At 43.4% G+C, this 15,770-nt stretch overlaps 1 protein-coding gene across 5 annotated transcripts in view; it reads left to right on the forward strand.

The window, feature by feature from the left end:
* Positions 1 to 15,770, forward strand: part of SBF2 (SET binding factor 2) — a 2,295,537-nt gene that overhangs the window by 1,723,106 nt on the left and 556,661 nt on the right. The window lies entirely within an intron of this gene.

Here is a 15,770-nt window from a genome sequence, read left to right on the forward strand (position 1 = left end):
GCTGTCCTGAAAGACCACAGGGTCTCTCAGTCTCAAATGATGCATGATGGTTAGGACATGGTGAAGTCTGTTTTGTGTAGTGGTTTGGACACCACAGACTGCGGTGGCAAAGCTTTTTGCACCAGTTTAGTGCTTAGAAGGCATGCTTGTATGCGATCAGATTGGTTTTCACAAGATGTCAATGTGTTCTGTATGAACATGCCCATAGATGTCTTCAGATTTTTTGAGGGAGAAGGCTGATTTGGCTTTCAAACTATTGGAGGCAATTTGAGGCGGAGAATTCTATTAAGAGTCCAGGAGGTTTAGGGGTTATTCTAGGGGACTAGTCTACAGGCAGCTCCAGACCTCTCAACCTGTGCAGCAACAGGAGGCCTATTCCTATTTTGGCAGAAGTCGTTACAGGGACTGAGACTGTTCACACGAGCAGGGACAGCACTCCACTACCCCCTTTTCTCCTTCTACCGTGGCTGCCAAACTGTTGTAACCTGCCCTATCAAGCTCGTATTCAGCCGTGGGTGACAGTGTTTCCTCTTCAACTGGAGATCGGTTACATCATAGATAGGTCTTGCAGATAATTCTAAGGGGCTACACTCTCCTTTTTTTCCTCTCTTATCCATTTTCCCCTCACATCAGAGTGACTATCAGTAAACTATTCTGTAGTCTTGCTACAAAACTCAGCCTTCTGTTGGCCGAGGATGCCATTAAGCAACTGCCGACTTCAGAGAGAGAGGAAGGGTGCTATTCGTGCTACATCTTTGTCCTGAAGAAAAAGGCCTCTGGCCTACTGAAAGCCTGTTATTGAGATATAAATTCACGCTACTCACCATGTTTCACATTCTTTGTGTTCTGAGCCCAGGAGAATGTGCGCTGTCCCTGGACTGAAGGGCACACAGATGTTATCTGCAGTTCGCGGTCAGGCCCGAACACTTCCAATTTGCTGTGCCCCCTTTGGCCTTACCTCAGAACCTTGAGTGTTCATAACAGTTATGGAAGTGGTCACTTTGGTGGTTCCAATACCTTGACGACTGGCTGCTCATGGAGGGCTTGCCGCAGTCGATCGTGAAGCTCCTTTGGATGATACCTGACATCTTTAGGGTTCTTCATCAACAAGCCTAAGTCCTACCTGTGCCTCATCCAGATAATTTCCTTCATTGGGGCTGCTGTGGACATTATGGCGTTCAAGGGTATTCCCCCACCGTACCACACATGTTCCTGATGTTTCAGGCTCAAAACTGGGTATCGGTGCGGATGGCTTTGAGGCTTCGTAAACTCCTAGCCGTGTGCATCCTCCTCATCTCAAACTCCTGATGGACTGTGTGGAACTAGCAGTAGAATCTCATGTTTCCTTGGGCCCAGCATCGGGACTTTCTTAGAGACTCTATCCAGATCTAGCAGGAGACAGCTCAGTGTCTTCTGTGGCATGCCACTCTTACATTCCCACCAAGGTTCCTCAGTTGTGACAGGCTCTTCCTTTCTAGGAGGAGGGAGTGTGGGAAGGACACCAGGATGAGTTGGAGATCAGAAGCCTCTGGTCTCCTGTGGAGATCCATTTTCACTTCAGTGTTTTGGATTTTTGGTCAATCTGTGTTGCCCTGATATCCTTGCTGCTTTCTAGAAGAGACAGTTGTGGGTCCTCGCAAACAGGACCGCTATGTGCTACTAGCAGAGCAGAATTGGATCTTGGGTCCTATGCCAGGAGGCTGTATGGTACCGAATTGACTGGACCAGCGGAACATCTTTCTGATAGTCAACCTTCTGTTAGTTACTTTGAATATCAGAGCCAATGACCTGAGTAGATGTTGCTGGTGAATCACGAGTGGCACCTCTGACCTGAGGTAGTGAGGGGCATCTTTAACCAGTGTTGCATGCCCTGGTGAGATGTGTTTGCCACTGGAGAGAATGCTCCGTGTCAACTCAGCTGGACATTGGAATTTCATCCAGGATTGTTACTGGGAGGCGCATTCTGACTGCTTTGGGATACAGGTCTCATATATGCATTCCTAACACTGCCTCTCATGCCTCCAGTTCTGTAAAAAGTCAGAACAGACCAGGCTCAAGTCATCTTGATAGCCCCAGACCTGGGCCAGTAGAGTATGATACCGAGTTCCTGAGTATGAGCACTTGCCCTCCATTATGGCTACCACTTCAGAAGGACCTCCTGTCTCAACTACGGGAAAGTGCTGTACCCAAGTCTTCAAATCATACACCTCCATGAATAGAGACTGAGCGGCTGCAGTTCAATGCTTTTAATCTGCTGGCCAAAATAGTCAATGTTGTCCTTGCATCCCAACTCCCTTTGACAAAGTCCTACTATACTGGACGCTGGGAGATATTTGCTGCTTTGTGTGGCGCACGTCATACTGACCCTCTGCAGGTCCAACTTTCAGAACTGTTGGTGTTTGCGTTATTGTTTGTGACCATCTGAGCCCAAGTAAGAGAAACCTGAAAAGGTGTATTGTGGTCTCTCTTTTACTTACTTACTGCCTGTTATGCCAACTGGCAAGTAGGGCAGTAACTAAGGCCCTCCACTCTTTTAGACATGTTTCTTTGCAGAGTCCTAGTTGTGATTCAGTTTCTTCGTTTTTGTTTCCACAGTTCGCCTCTAGGTGGTCTTTGATCTGTCTCTCCTCCGTTTGCTGTTGTTGTAATGGAGTCTTGTTCTCTTTGATGATGTATCCTATCCATCTCCATTTTATTTTCATATTGATTGCTTGCATCTGGTGAGCAGTTCCTAGTTGGAAGATGGTTCACGGACAGAAAATGCCCCAGATTCTTCTCAGGTTACTGATGTTGATAGATAACAGTATGGTGATGTTGCTTTTTGTCATCCACCAGCTTTCTGATCCATACAAGAGTGTGGACAGAATGTAGTTCTGGTAAAGGCTCAGCTTGGTGTTGATGGAGTACTGAGATGACCTCCACACATTGGTTAGCATCCTGAAGGCATTCCTGGATTTGTTCAGTCTGCTTTTGATATCACTGCTTGCCTTTCCATCATGTTTGATTGTACTGCTTAGGTAAGTAAACTTTTCTGTCATGGCAAGGCCCTCTCCATCGATTGTGCTCAATCCATCTTTATGTATGAATGACCCCAAGGAACACAGGAAATATTTGCATGGAGTGTATGCCTATAGTACACCATGGACCTTAACTTTATCTAGTTGAAAAATCAAGCAAGTTATTTTGAACAATGCACTATGTGCCTCTGAGGCCAGGGAAGAGAAACCCGAAAAGGCTTATTGTGGTCTCTCTTTTGAAAGATGTATATTCATTGAGTGGTCTCAAAATAAACAGAGGTCTATTTTTCATTGCATAATCCATGCTGCTTGTTTTCAGATGCAGGCTTTCCATTCGTAATTGCCTGCAGAGCTAAATATTTAATACATTGAAATGAGGTCTAAAGGTTCCCAAGCGAACAGCTCAGATTTCATTTCATGACGGCGAGGCCAACCACCTCCGATGTACCATCATTGAGGATTGGCTGGTCCAAATAGGAGTTAATTCTAAGGGGCTACGACTGAAGACTTATACATCTTCTGAGATGCAAGAAGTACAATTGTCTCCAGTCTTTTCATTGATAGTTTTCGCTTCATAGTGTGTTTCTAGATAAAGAGTATGGTAGTGTTTATAATTTCCGCGTTTACGATTGTGTCCTGTTCCTGAGAATATGTGTATGTTTTGCATGACAATGCTTTGCAAATTGGCTAATTCAGTTTTGCTATATCTAACTTTTGAGCAATCTGCAAATCAGGTTTCCAGAATAGTGCAGTGTATTTTACCCATGACGCAATATAAAAGAAATGGTTATGCAGGTCTGTTTACTGTGGGCTTCAATGCAAGTTCTTTGCTTTTCTCTTTGCCTCGGTTTCAGATTCCTGAATGTTGACCTTTTGTATATGCTTCTATCGCTTTGCATAAGGGTGTACAAACACGTCTAAACTTTTCCTTGTAAAAACTCTGGAATCTCTTGAAGACTGGAGTATTTACTGTTGTTGAAATGTTTAATACTGAATGTGTTGAGCAAGGTGAGCTATCTTGTATACATGGCGTAATTTCGCCACTCCTATTCTGGAAACATGGTACTCACAGGTCTTAAGAAGTCTTGCAATTCTTGGATGGTGGCGGGGGGGAGTAATTATTAGCGTGGGACAACAACTTTGCTTCCCAACAAATGGGTTTCACTTTCAAGTTTTGCTGAAAGAGTCAAAGCAGAGTAACATGCCCATTCATCTTGGATGGGTGATAGATGTGAGAAACATATTAGGGAAACAGTTCCAGAACATAGAAGGGATGCACATCTATAAATAGAATGCAGCAGTGCTCATTTTGTGAGATTAACTACAGCATGTAGTTGAGGTGGTATCATAACCTCAATCTTCTCCCAAATAGCATCACTAGCTCACAACAGCTGTTGGGGAGTTATGGTTGGCCTGGCATGCATTAGACTTTGGAACACTGTCACTATATGAATAGTCAATCATGCTACTTCCAAGTTCAGGACTGTTACGTTCTCTATTCATGTTTTTACACTGTACCTTTAAATACTTGTTGTATTCTTTAAGTGTTCTTTAGAACACTACTGTCTTCTGGTCATCAGGTCAGTTGCACTGTTCCTGTTGACCAAGAGGCTGCATTCTATGTTGCTGTGCTGCATATTAAATCCTCTAAAACCTCAAGTTGTTCCTGTGGAATATCTAACAAAATTTGGCGACGAGGGTGACCTTCTACATATTCAACATTGCAGCACAGGTGTGGAGTTATTATCTAATTTAAAAGAAGAAACAAAGCTTTTAATTGAGACTGTACCGATTTTAAGACGGAAGAAAAAGGATTATTGAAGCATCGTTTTGAAGAGAGAGAAAATCCTACCAACATGAAGTAATTGATTTTCAACAATTTGAAGGTATTTTTAAAAGTGTTTACCTTTAAAATTCTGACTCCGGCTGGTGGACCGTGGACAAGACACGAGACCCGACGCGAGACCTACAAGAGACCGACACTTCTGTTTACAAACGTCATCATTGTGTAAACGCTCCAGAGGGGAACAACGCGGAGATCTCGCGACCAAGTCCAGAGTCCGATGATGCAATCACGTTAGTGCGCGATGATGCAATCGCGTAACGTAAAATAGCGTGGCAGCCATTTTAACCTTGTTTTCGATCACCATAGTAACATATCTACGCGAGTCGGCGATTTCGTTACTGTAGCGTTTGGAGAATTTCTTAAGAGGAAAAAAAAAAAATACTTTAAAGAAGGCAATTCCTTTTCTATTGGAATACTTGTACATTACCTGGAGCATAATTTAAAAAAAATGTATTCAAAGAAAAAGAAGATCTGTTGACTTGAGCCTCTTTCAACACATGTTACTGATATTTATTTTAACGTTTATAAGTTAATTTTCTTTCATTTGAGTTGTTTTTCTTCCACCTTGACAGTAATTTACCTCATTTACAGAATAATTCTTTTAGGGTTTATATACTTTTAAGGATTTTGACTATAAAAAAAAAATATAAAAAAAAAACCATGCAGTTTGATCCACCTGAAAAGTTTTTACAGAACAAAGGTGATCCCCCATTCCCTGGACGCGTTGGAAAGAAGAATTTTTCAACTACATGAAAGCCATAGATGGCGAACCCATGGGTGCGGAGAGGAAGAAAAGCATTCTTTTGCACTGCTTAGGTTCAGAGGGACAAATGGTATTTAGAGCTTTACCCCCTATTCCACCGGAGTTAGGTGAAGGTACTAATGTATATAAAGAAGCACTTCTCAGAATTGAAAAAAGGTTTAAACCTGTTTCCAATATAGCTCTCAATAGATATAAGTTCTACACTTGTGCACAACAGGATTCAGAAACGTTTGACGAATTTATAACTGCCTTAAGATCTTTATCCATTCATTGTAATTTTGGTACTATTTGCGATGAAATGTTAAGAGATCAGATTATTGTTCATGTAAAGAACAAAAAAACACAAGAACGTTTATGGGAACTGGGAGATCCAAAGTTATCTGAGGCGATTGCCATTGCAAAATCACTAGAACAGTCTGAAAAATGGATGCTCACTGTTCAAAAACACACTGCTAATAAGTCAGATTCACATGATGAAGTTTGTTTGGTCAAGCATAGAGAAGGGCAGGCTACTTATAATCCACATTCAGATTATAACGCCAACAGATTTAGTAGTCAAGGACATTTTAAGAGATTCAATAAATCTGTGATATGTTATAAATGTGGTAGTAGAACACATGTTGCTTCATATGCTGGGTGTCCTGCTATTAATAAAGAATGCAATAAGTGTGGAAGGTTAGGCCATTTTTCTGCTGTTTGTAGAGATGTAAGGAAATGTGTTCAAAATCCTAAAGGTAAAATAGCTGTTGATACAGAGGATCTACCTAAAACTTGCAGTTGTGCTTGTGAGAGTAGAGAGCATTCTGCTGCCTCTAATAAAGGTTTTGTAGTTAATCTTGCTGAAGAGATTTCTTTGATTGATATTGATTGTCAAATCATTAAGAAACCCATCTGCGAAATGTTTGTTTTAGGAGTAAGTCTTAACTTAATGGCTGATTCAGGCTCACCTTGGACTGTAATTACTAAAGAGTATTTTGATGAGCGTTTAGGACAAGTATTACGTTTTTCAGACATTCTTCCATCTGAGATATGTGCTGTCAGCCTTGGACTGTAATTACTAAAGAGTATTTTGATGAGCGTTTAGGACAAGTATTACGTTTTTCAGACATTCTTCCATCTGAGATATGTGCTGTCAGTTTCAATGGTTCAAAGGTAGATATGTTAGGCCGTTTTGTGGTCAAGATTACTTTCAGATCCAGGTGTGTAGAGGTAAAATTGTATGTTGCAAGTAAAGGTGTGAATGTAATTGGTTGGAAAGACCAATGGAGATTTGGCATTATTCTTAATCCCCGTGCCAAAGATCCTGTTATGCTTGGTGAATTTTTTGAGGATGTGAATATTTCTTCTATTGCCCATGAAAAAGGAACTGAGTCAATAAAATCAGAATTTAAGGATGTCTTTTCTGATGAGTTAGGGATACTTAGGAATTTTTCCCATAAAATTAAACTCAAATCTGGAGTAGTTCCTGTCAAGCAAAGATTAAGAGGGGTGCCTATTAATGTTAGAGCAGATCTCAAGAAAACTTTAGATGATTTGGTTTTGGAGAAGATAATTGAACCCATTGACTCTGCAGAATGGGTTTCTCCGATTGTTTTAGTTAGAAAACCTGACAAATCCTTGAGAATGTGTGTGGACCTCAGGGCGCTTAATTCAGCTATAATAGTGGATTGTCATCCTCTTCCTAATATTAATGAAGTTGTATCTATGCTAGAAGGTGCTAAGGTATTTTCCACTCTCGATTTAAGATCGGCTTATCACCAAATTACTCTTACGGATGATTCCAAATGCCTCACAGCCTTTATTACTCCTCAAGGTCTTTTTCAGTATACAAGAATGCCGTTTGGTTTGGCTTCGGCTGCCTCGGTATTTCAAAGAGTCATGTATAATATTTTTAGAGATGTAGATCATTTTGTGAAGTGTTTCCAGGACGATATTTTAATTTTTTCTAGTACTGATGAGGAACACTTTGTTCATTTACGTTGTTTTTGTGAGAAGTTAAGAGAGAGTGGTTTGACCTTGATAGCTAGTAAATGCAAGTTGTTTCAATCTTCTGTTGAATATCTTGGTCACACATTATCAGGAGATGGTGTGGTACCCATAAGATCGAATGTAGATGGCATTAGTAATGCCCCCCCCCCCTGTTAATAGAGACCAATTGCTATCCTTTGCAGGAATGTGCGAGTATTATAGAAAGTTTGTCAACAACTTTGCCACTAAGATGGAGCCCCTAAGGAAGCTTTTGAGACATGGTAGTTCCTTTGTTTGGGATAAAGAACAACAGGCGGCATTTGATCTCATCAAATCTGATATTTTGCATTCTCCCACCCTTAGACCTTTTTGTTTGAATAAAATGTGCATCATCACAGTTGATGCAAGTATGTATGGTCTTGGTTCTGTTTTGTCTCAAAAGTCAGGCCAAGCAGAGTGGAATGTATGTTTTGCATCTCGCACACTCAATGAAACAGAGCGCAGATATGCTGTCATAGAGAAGGAGCTTTTAGCTTGTGTGTGGGCGATTGAGCACTTCAGAAATTTCATATGGGGAAGTAAATTTGTGCTGAGGACAGATCACAAGCCGTTAGTTAATATCCTTTCTCCTGGTGGTGGGTGGAATTCCACAGCTCGTATTTCCAGGTTAACTTCAAGACTTCAGGAATATTCTTTCACTCCAGAATATGTCCCAGGAAAAAAAAAATGTGTTGGAGATTTTATGTCTCGTCACCCATGTTTAGTTTCTGATTGTAAAAAAATGAGTGACACTGAAGTTGTTAATTGTTTACAGGATGTTTTATTTACTTCTTTTGGTGAGATCTCTGAAGATATGTGGGAAACCTCTGATAATCAAGATCTTACTTTACAGTCTATCAAGAAGTTTATTATTGAAGGATGGCCTGATAAGAAACTCTTGAAAGAAGACTTTATGCCATTCTTCAATGTTTCAACTGAATTAGAGTTAGAGAATAATTTGGTGTTCAAGTCTGGTAAGTGCGTCCCACCATTCACTGTACAAAATTTGATTTTAGATATCGCACATAAATCTCATCCAGGAATGTCGGCCATGAAAAGGTTGATAAGGAATTATTTCTGGTGGCCGGCCTTAGATCGTTTAGTTGAACACAAAGTAAGAGAGTGTACGGTTTGCATGGGAAATGATAAAATGTTGAAAGTCAATGTTCCTCCTTTGAAAACAACCTCTTGGCCTACTTCTCCTTGGGAGAAAATTGCTTTTGATATATCTGGTCCATTTATGTGTCTTCCATCTGATTCCCGTTATGCTTTTGTTCTTGTAGACTACCATTCTAAATGGCCAGAGGTTAAGTTTGTTTCATCTGCTTCCACCAAAATGGTGATAGAATGTTTTAAAGAGAGATATTCCAGAGAAGGTTGTCCTTCTGTCATGGTCACTGACAATGGGGTTCAACTTACCTCATTAGAAATGGAAAATTTTCTTAAGTTACATTCCATTAAACATCATACTGTTTCCTTTTATGAACCACATGAAAACGGATTAGTAGAACGTTTTACTAGAGTGTTGAAGGGGTTCATTTCTGCTGTTTCCAAGTCTGGTTCAGATTGGAAAACTCTTTTGAGAGAAAAACTTTGGCTCTATAGGATTACCCCCCATTTAACTACAGAAGTTAGTCCGTTCCGTTTGCTCAAGGGACGTGATCCTGCTTCTAGCATTTGTCCATGGTGGTTCAGGGATAAATGTAACAATAAACCTTTTTCAAAGGAATTGGTTGAACAAGTTGCTCAGAAAGTTGAGAACAAACAATCTAAAACCAAATTATGGTATGACAATAAGTGGCATGTCAAATCTCCCAATTTTTCTGTGGGAGATGTTGTTAGGATTAAAAAACCAGGTCTTGTTACAAAATGTTCTGATAAGTTTGGTAAACCCATGAAACTAGTGAAGGTATTTAGCAATAGTGTTATTTCCCAAGATGGCAGGCTGTGGAACATGAAACGTGTTGCTAAATGCCCCTCTATTCAACAATCATCTTTTCCTTGTTCTCAAAGAGAAGCTAGTAGTTCCATTGCCTCAAGAGTCAAGTCTTCTGTTTGTTCTAGATTGTTGCCTGTAAAATTTGATGATTATGTTTCATAATCTTATTTTGTTTTTATTTTTATTATGTGTTACGTTCTCTATTCATGTTTTTACTCTGTACCTTTAAATACTTGTTGTTGCTCTTTAAGTGTTCTTTAGAACACTACTGTCTTCTGGTCATCAGGTCAGTTGCACTGTTCCTGTTGACCAAGAGGCTGCATTCTATGTTGCTGTGCTGCATATTAAATCCTCTAAAACCTCAAGTTGTTCCTGTGGAATATCTAACAAGGACACTCTTCAAAATGCATATAGTAAGTAACTTAAATCACTGGTTACCCAACACCTTAAAAAGACGAGGAATGCTTCTTTTGTATTTCTATTTTTCAGTCCTTAAAAGCAAAGCAATTACATTTTCTTGTAGGGCTAGCTCTCCTCTAATGAATATGGCCTGCATGCATGTGTGTAGACCTTCCATCTGATAGAGATATCTAGCCGCAGATTCCTTAACTTAGAATATCCCAAGGCGTCAGACTGGATCCGGAAAACTTTCCGCTGCAGCACCGCTGCGCACCGAGAATCAGCGGAGCCATATATGCCCCTCCCGGCGTGCTAACATCTGTTTTTCTTCTTTTCTGCGTCCCAACGCGGATCCTGGAAAACCAACGGTCCCTTGGCCTGTTTTTCGGGCCTTCTCGATGCCTTCGGCATCACGGAACAGTGTGCAATGCCTTTGGGCTTTAAGGCGTGTGAGACCTGTGCGCATCAGATGTCTGCCACAGACCCGCACGTCATCTGTATGTGGTGCCTAGGAGTTCACCACGATTCCAAAGAGTGCGACGCCTGTCAATAAATTAAGCCTAAGTCCTTGAGGGAGCGTCGTATGAAATTGCTGGCCGCTCGGCAGTCCGGTCCTGCACCTTTGTGTCGCCACTCTCCCTTTCGGGATCGGGCCCGTTCCCGAGGTCGTTCCCGTGGACGTCGTTCGTTCAGAGGCGGGAAAGCACAAGCATAAGTCTGGGAGGTCTTTCTCCCATACGCGTGACCCTGGTGCCCGTTCCTCTTGCTCCCACGCGGGCCCAAATGGAGGCTTATTCCAAAGCACTCCACTCTTACTTTGGGTCACACCCTCTCCCTGGTGCACCTTCAGGTCCCACAGAGGTGGAAGGCACTCATGTCGGGTCCTCGCCGGCGGTTTCGTCCTCGGCGCCGGCTGTGTGCATCGACTCCGGTTCCGGAGCGATACAACGCCGATGGGACATGGCCCAGAGGACCCTCCCAGTCACCCGTCCAGCCCACCCCTTCAGTTACCGCATAGCCCTGCGCTGCTTCCTGCGCTGACATCGAAGTCGATGCCAGGCTCGACACCCTGTCAACGTCTTTCCTCCCCTCACATTGCGGTGGGATGGACGGCGCCCAGGCTAAGTCCCCTCTGGAGTTCCTCGACATCGAGACGACTCCGACTCGGCATCGGTCGACACCAGTGCTGGCGACCACGCCTCCACTTTTGCCTGAGGTTGGTGTTCCTCCCGACTCCTCGGACCTCGATGCCACTCTCATACTAAGTCTGTCGATGCTGGTGCCGGCACCTACGTCTCCTCTTTTGCAAGAGATTGACGTTCCTCTGAGGCAGTTTCAGTCCATGGTGCAGGCACCAAGTGTTACGTGGCCTTCGGATCAGCCTCCAGCTCCTCCACTTTTGCTGTCTAGTGGACGGGTTAGTCTCCAACCGTCTCCTACCGATGGTTTATTGTCGCCTCCCTGGATGGCAGCTGAGGCTAGTGCTGCCCACGCACGGGCTATTCACAGGACGGCAGCTATTCTTCGATTTCAGCCCCCTGTGGTTTCCCTGCCTTCTGATCCTTTACTGGATCTTCTCCACATGGAGCCTATAGAGGTGGAGCCTTTGCTCCCACTTGGGGCATCTTTGTTTGACATCATGCTTGGCACATGGGCAAGGCCCTCCTCAGGTGACCCTGTTGATCGGGCCATTGCTCGTCGACACTGTCCTGCCCCGGATGAGCCACTCTGCCTGTCACTTCACCCTAGAGCTCGGGGCCTAGTTGTTCAGGCGGCTTTTGACTTGCAGGTTTCCTCCGCCTTGCCATTGTTAAATCCCACCAAGGAGTCTAATCAAATCAAATCAGGAATATTTGTTCAGCGCAAATATATCACCCGAAAGTCTCATGGTACTTGCAGAAAGCTCAGATGTTAATTTAAGCAAAAAAAACCTTTAGGAGTCAAACAGCCAAGTTTTTAGCTCCCCACGTAATTAATTATGACTTGAAAGAGGGCGCAAGTATTGGGGTAGTTTATTCGAGAAAACAGGCGCAAGGAAGGAAAACGACCCCCCCCCATTCTGGTTGTGCGAATTTTAATAGAGTTTAGAAGAAATGTATTGCTAGATCTTTAGGCCCTGCATGGGCGATACCAGCTAAGTTTCTTCTTCCAGTAACCAGGACCATTTCCATAAATGTTTTTGTTAGTTAGTTAGAGAATCTTGAAACGAGTTTGTTTTCTGACAGGAAGCCAGTGGAGCTGTCTCAAGTTTGGGGCCGAGGAGGAACTCGGGGGAAGGTTCAACACCAGTCTGACAGCCGTGTTTTGAAGGATTTGGAGCCTAGTTAAGAGGTCTTCGTTTACAGAGGACAGCAGAGCATTGCCATAATCCATGCGATTTATGATCAGGCCTTGGACTAATAGTTTCTTAGCTTCGATCGGGAGCCATTTAAAAACTTTAAGGAAATTTCGCATGATTCCATAACAGGAACCTACTAAATGATTGACCTGATCATTCATGGACAATTTGTTATCTATTTGGATTCCTAAGTTCCGGGCACATTGTTTGGGCTCTGGGCAGGGTCCCAGAGATTGGGGCCATCAGTCACTGGACCAGTATTCGTGGGTTTGCCAAAAAGGACTATTTCGGTCTTTCCTCCATTTAATTGAAGATGGTTCAGATTCATCCATCTATCAATGTGGGTCATACAGTTTTTGAAACGTATTTTCGTGTCCAAAGGGTCTGGGCCGAGAGTGATCAGGACCTGAGTGTCATCTGCATATGACACAACGTCAAAGCCGTAGGACCTGATCACCTTGGGTAGTTAAGTAAAGATTAAAGAGTGTCTGGCTGAGAATAGAGCCCTGTGGCACTCCCATCCTCACAGGTCTGTTACAGGAAACAATGTTGTCGATCTGAACAGCAGCGACTCGGTGAGTTAGATAGCTCCTCAACCATTTGAGGACTTTCCCTTTGACACCAATCTCCCAAATTCTTAGGTCTAAAATGCTATGGGAGATGGTGTCAAAGGCAGCCGATAGGTCTAGAAGGAGGAGAATAGATGATTGTCCTCTATCCAAAGCTTGCCTGATGTTGTCGGTGACTTCTACCAAGGCTGTTTCACTACTGTGTCCGGTCCTAAAGCCAGACTGAGACGAGTCCAGAAGACTGTGGCTTTCTAGGTGGGTAACAAGCTGTCTATTTACCAACGATTCAAGCATCTTCCCGAAATAGGGGAGAAGCAAGATAGGTCGATAGTTTATTGAAAGATCTGGGTCTAGGTGGTTGGACACATGTGGTCTCCAGCTTTTTGCCTCTGCCAGTCTGGCATCCTCGCATTAAATACGGCTTGCGTGTTCGCACGCGCATCCTCTGCCCTTTGGGACTTGGTTGAGAACCTTCTTCCTTCTGTTCCAGAAGTGCTGCGGGCAGAATTACTTCGCCTTCTGCTTGATGGCAGGGGAAAGGCGCAATTTTCCCACTGATCTTCTCTTGATGCAACTGACTCGCTGAGACGGGCTCTTGCTTGGTCTGTGGCTTTGCACGGCTGCTTGACAGTCATTTCCCAAACACTGTTCTGGATGCTCTTAGAGATCTGCCATTCAATGGCGTGGACCTTTTTGACTGCCACGCGGATTCGGCGGTCTCCCGTCTCTTGTCTGGGCTACCGTATATCTTGCAAAACACACAAGGTGATGGATGGAATGTTGCACATTGGCAAAACATTCACCCCCAGTCACTGATCTGGGTTTAATCCATCGTTATTTTGCTCATCACACCACCCCAGTTCAGACATGGCCAAATGCAAATTAGTCTTGACCCTATGCCTCATGGGAACAGTCCAACCTGAACTGCCAAGCCATGTCTTCCCTGCACAGGAATCAAGCATCCTAGGACCGGTTTCTCGCTATCAGCCGTCATCAGCCAGGATAGCTTGACTCCATTGGCGTAATGAGCACGGGACCCACGTCTGGGCATACCCTTCCCACATAGGGCGAACAGCAAAACACACAAGGTGATGGACGGAATGTTGCACATTGGCAAAATATTTACCCCCAGTCACAGATCTGGGTTTAATCCATCGTACTTGTTTCCAGTCCAGGGAGGACCTGGCTTGGCAGTTCGGACTGGACTGTTCCCATATATGGCTCCGCTGATGTAATGTCCGTGGACGACATCAGGGCGGAGCCGTGCGCCGCCGCCCCCGGCGTACAGAGGTGTTGCTTCGGAAAATTTTCCAGATCCAGTCTGAAGGCTGGGGATATTCTAAGTTAATGAATCTGAAGCTAGACTGTGTCTCTGCCAGATACATCGTTACCAAAGGTAACTCGTTTGACAATGAGAAGGCGGGCATCTGGGCCAGTGCCATTTTTCAGTGAGGATGGCTAGTAATCATACTCAGAGAGGTTCTGTGATTAGTCCAGGGGGCTTCTGTGATTTATCAAGGATAACGATGTCAGGTGCTGCAAGGTTGTCTAAAGTCATCTGTCACATATATTGAAGAAAAAGGATGTTAAAGAAAAGGGCCTTTCAGCTAAAAGGACTAACTTCTCCTGCCCTTTCACATATGCTTTTGTACTCTCTTGCAGGCTAGGCACCACATTTATGGTCATATACAAGAAAGACACTGATTATGAATCTGTTTTGGGGTTACCCAAATTGTGAAATGCACCCTCAGTTGCAGTTCAAGAGTTCCTGAGCATCAGTTGCCCAATATCCTTCACAGTAGCCCAGAACCCAAGCTACCCTCTGGAACCGGACAGCTTCCCCACTTAACACTACTTATCATAAACACAGGAGGGGAACAGTTAATATCTAAACTATACAAGGCTAGTCTGATTTTACTTCCTACAAGGAACACCTGGGTACGGGCGGCATGGGAGAGCAATCTTGGTCACCCGATACAAGATCCCCAATGGTATTACTGCTGTGAACAGACACAGACGATCTCTCTTAATCAAAGATACAAACTTCTCCATTTCAAGTTTCTGTGGCGGGTATATGCAACGCCAGTGAAGCTTCACAAAATTGATCCTACTCGGCCCCACACTTGCCGCAATTGCTACACACCGCTTGTGGATTTCTCAGCACATGAAATGGACCTGCGACAAGATAGAACAATACTGGCAGGACATATTTGCAGAGGTATCGCACATGACTCACATCACTCTCACTCCCTCACCAGAACTAGCACTCCTGGGCAGGGCACAAGTCCTAAAAAAGAAGTGGGGGGATGCTCAAAGGTAAGTGGTGTCACCGGAAGTGACGTCACAACAGGAAGTGCCATCACGAAAGGTAGTCAGTCCCCTCTCATTACTCGGAGTCCCGCTTCACTTGGGGGGCCACGTCGTTAATGTAGCATCATTGTTAATAAATCCGTTTATACGGTATAAACTGATTTATTAACACTTGTATTACACGTGTCTCTTACGGATTACTTTTAGGTAAAGAATTAAAAATGTATTTCGAAAAGAGCAAATAACCAAAAGCGAGTTAATCTTTAAAGATAAAACAATGGTACAATAAATTAATTAAAGTACAACTGACGCATCTAAATATTATCACAACCTCACTTGCATTCAAACAGTACGCATGTTAACGTCGTCAATTTTTAACCTTATTTCCTAGGTGCTTTTAGCTTCTTACCTCATTGATATTTAGAGCTGCGTTGCAGATGTTTTTGGAAACATGCACATTTCATTCATCAGCTACGTGCACACTAAACACGTGCAGTCCGGGGTGGCAGAAATGCCAACGGCTTTCTTGGGATATGTGAATGTATTAAATTGCATCGAAGGGCCTTGTATGAGAGTTTCTTC

This window comes from Lissotriton helveticus, chromosome 3_1 (assembly GCF_964261635.1).
Source record: "Lissotriton helveticus chromosome 3_1, aLisHel1.1, whole genome shotgun sequence".
Classification (NCBI taxonomy): Eukaryota; Metazoa; Chordata; class Amphibia; order Caudata; family Salamandridae; genus Lissotriton; species Lissotriton helveticus.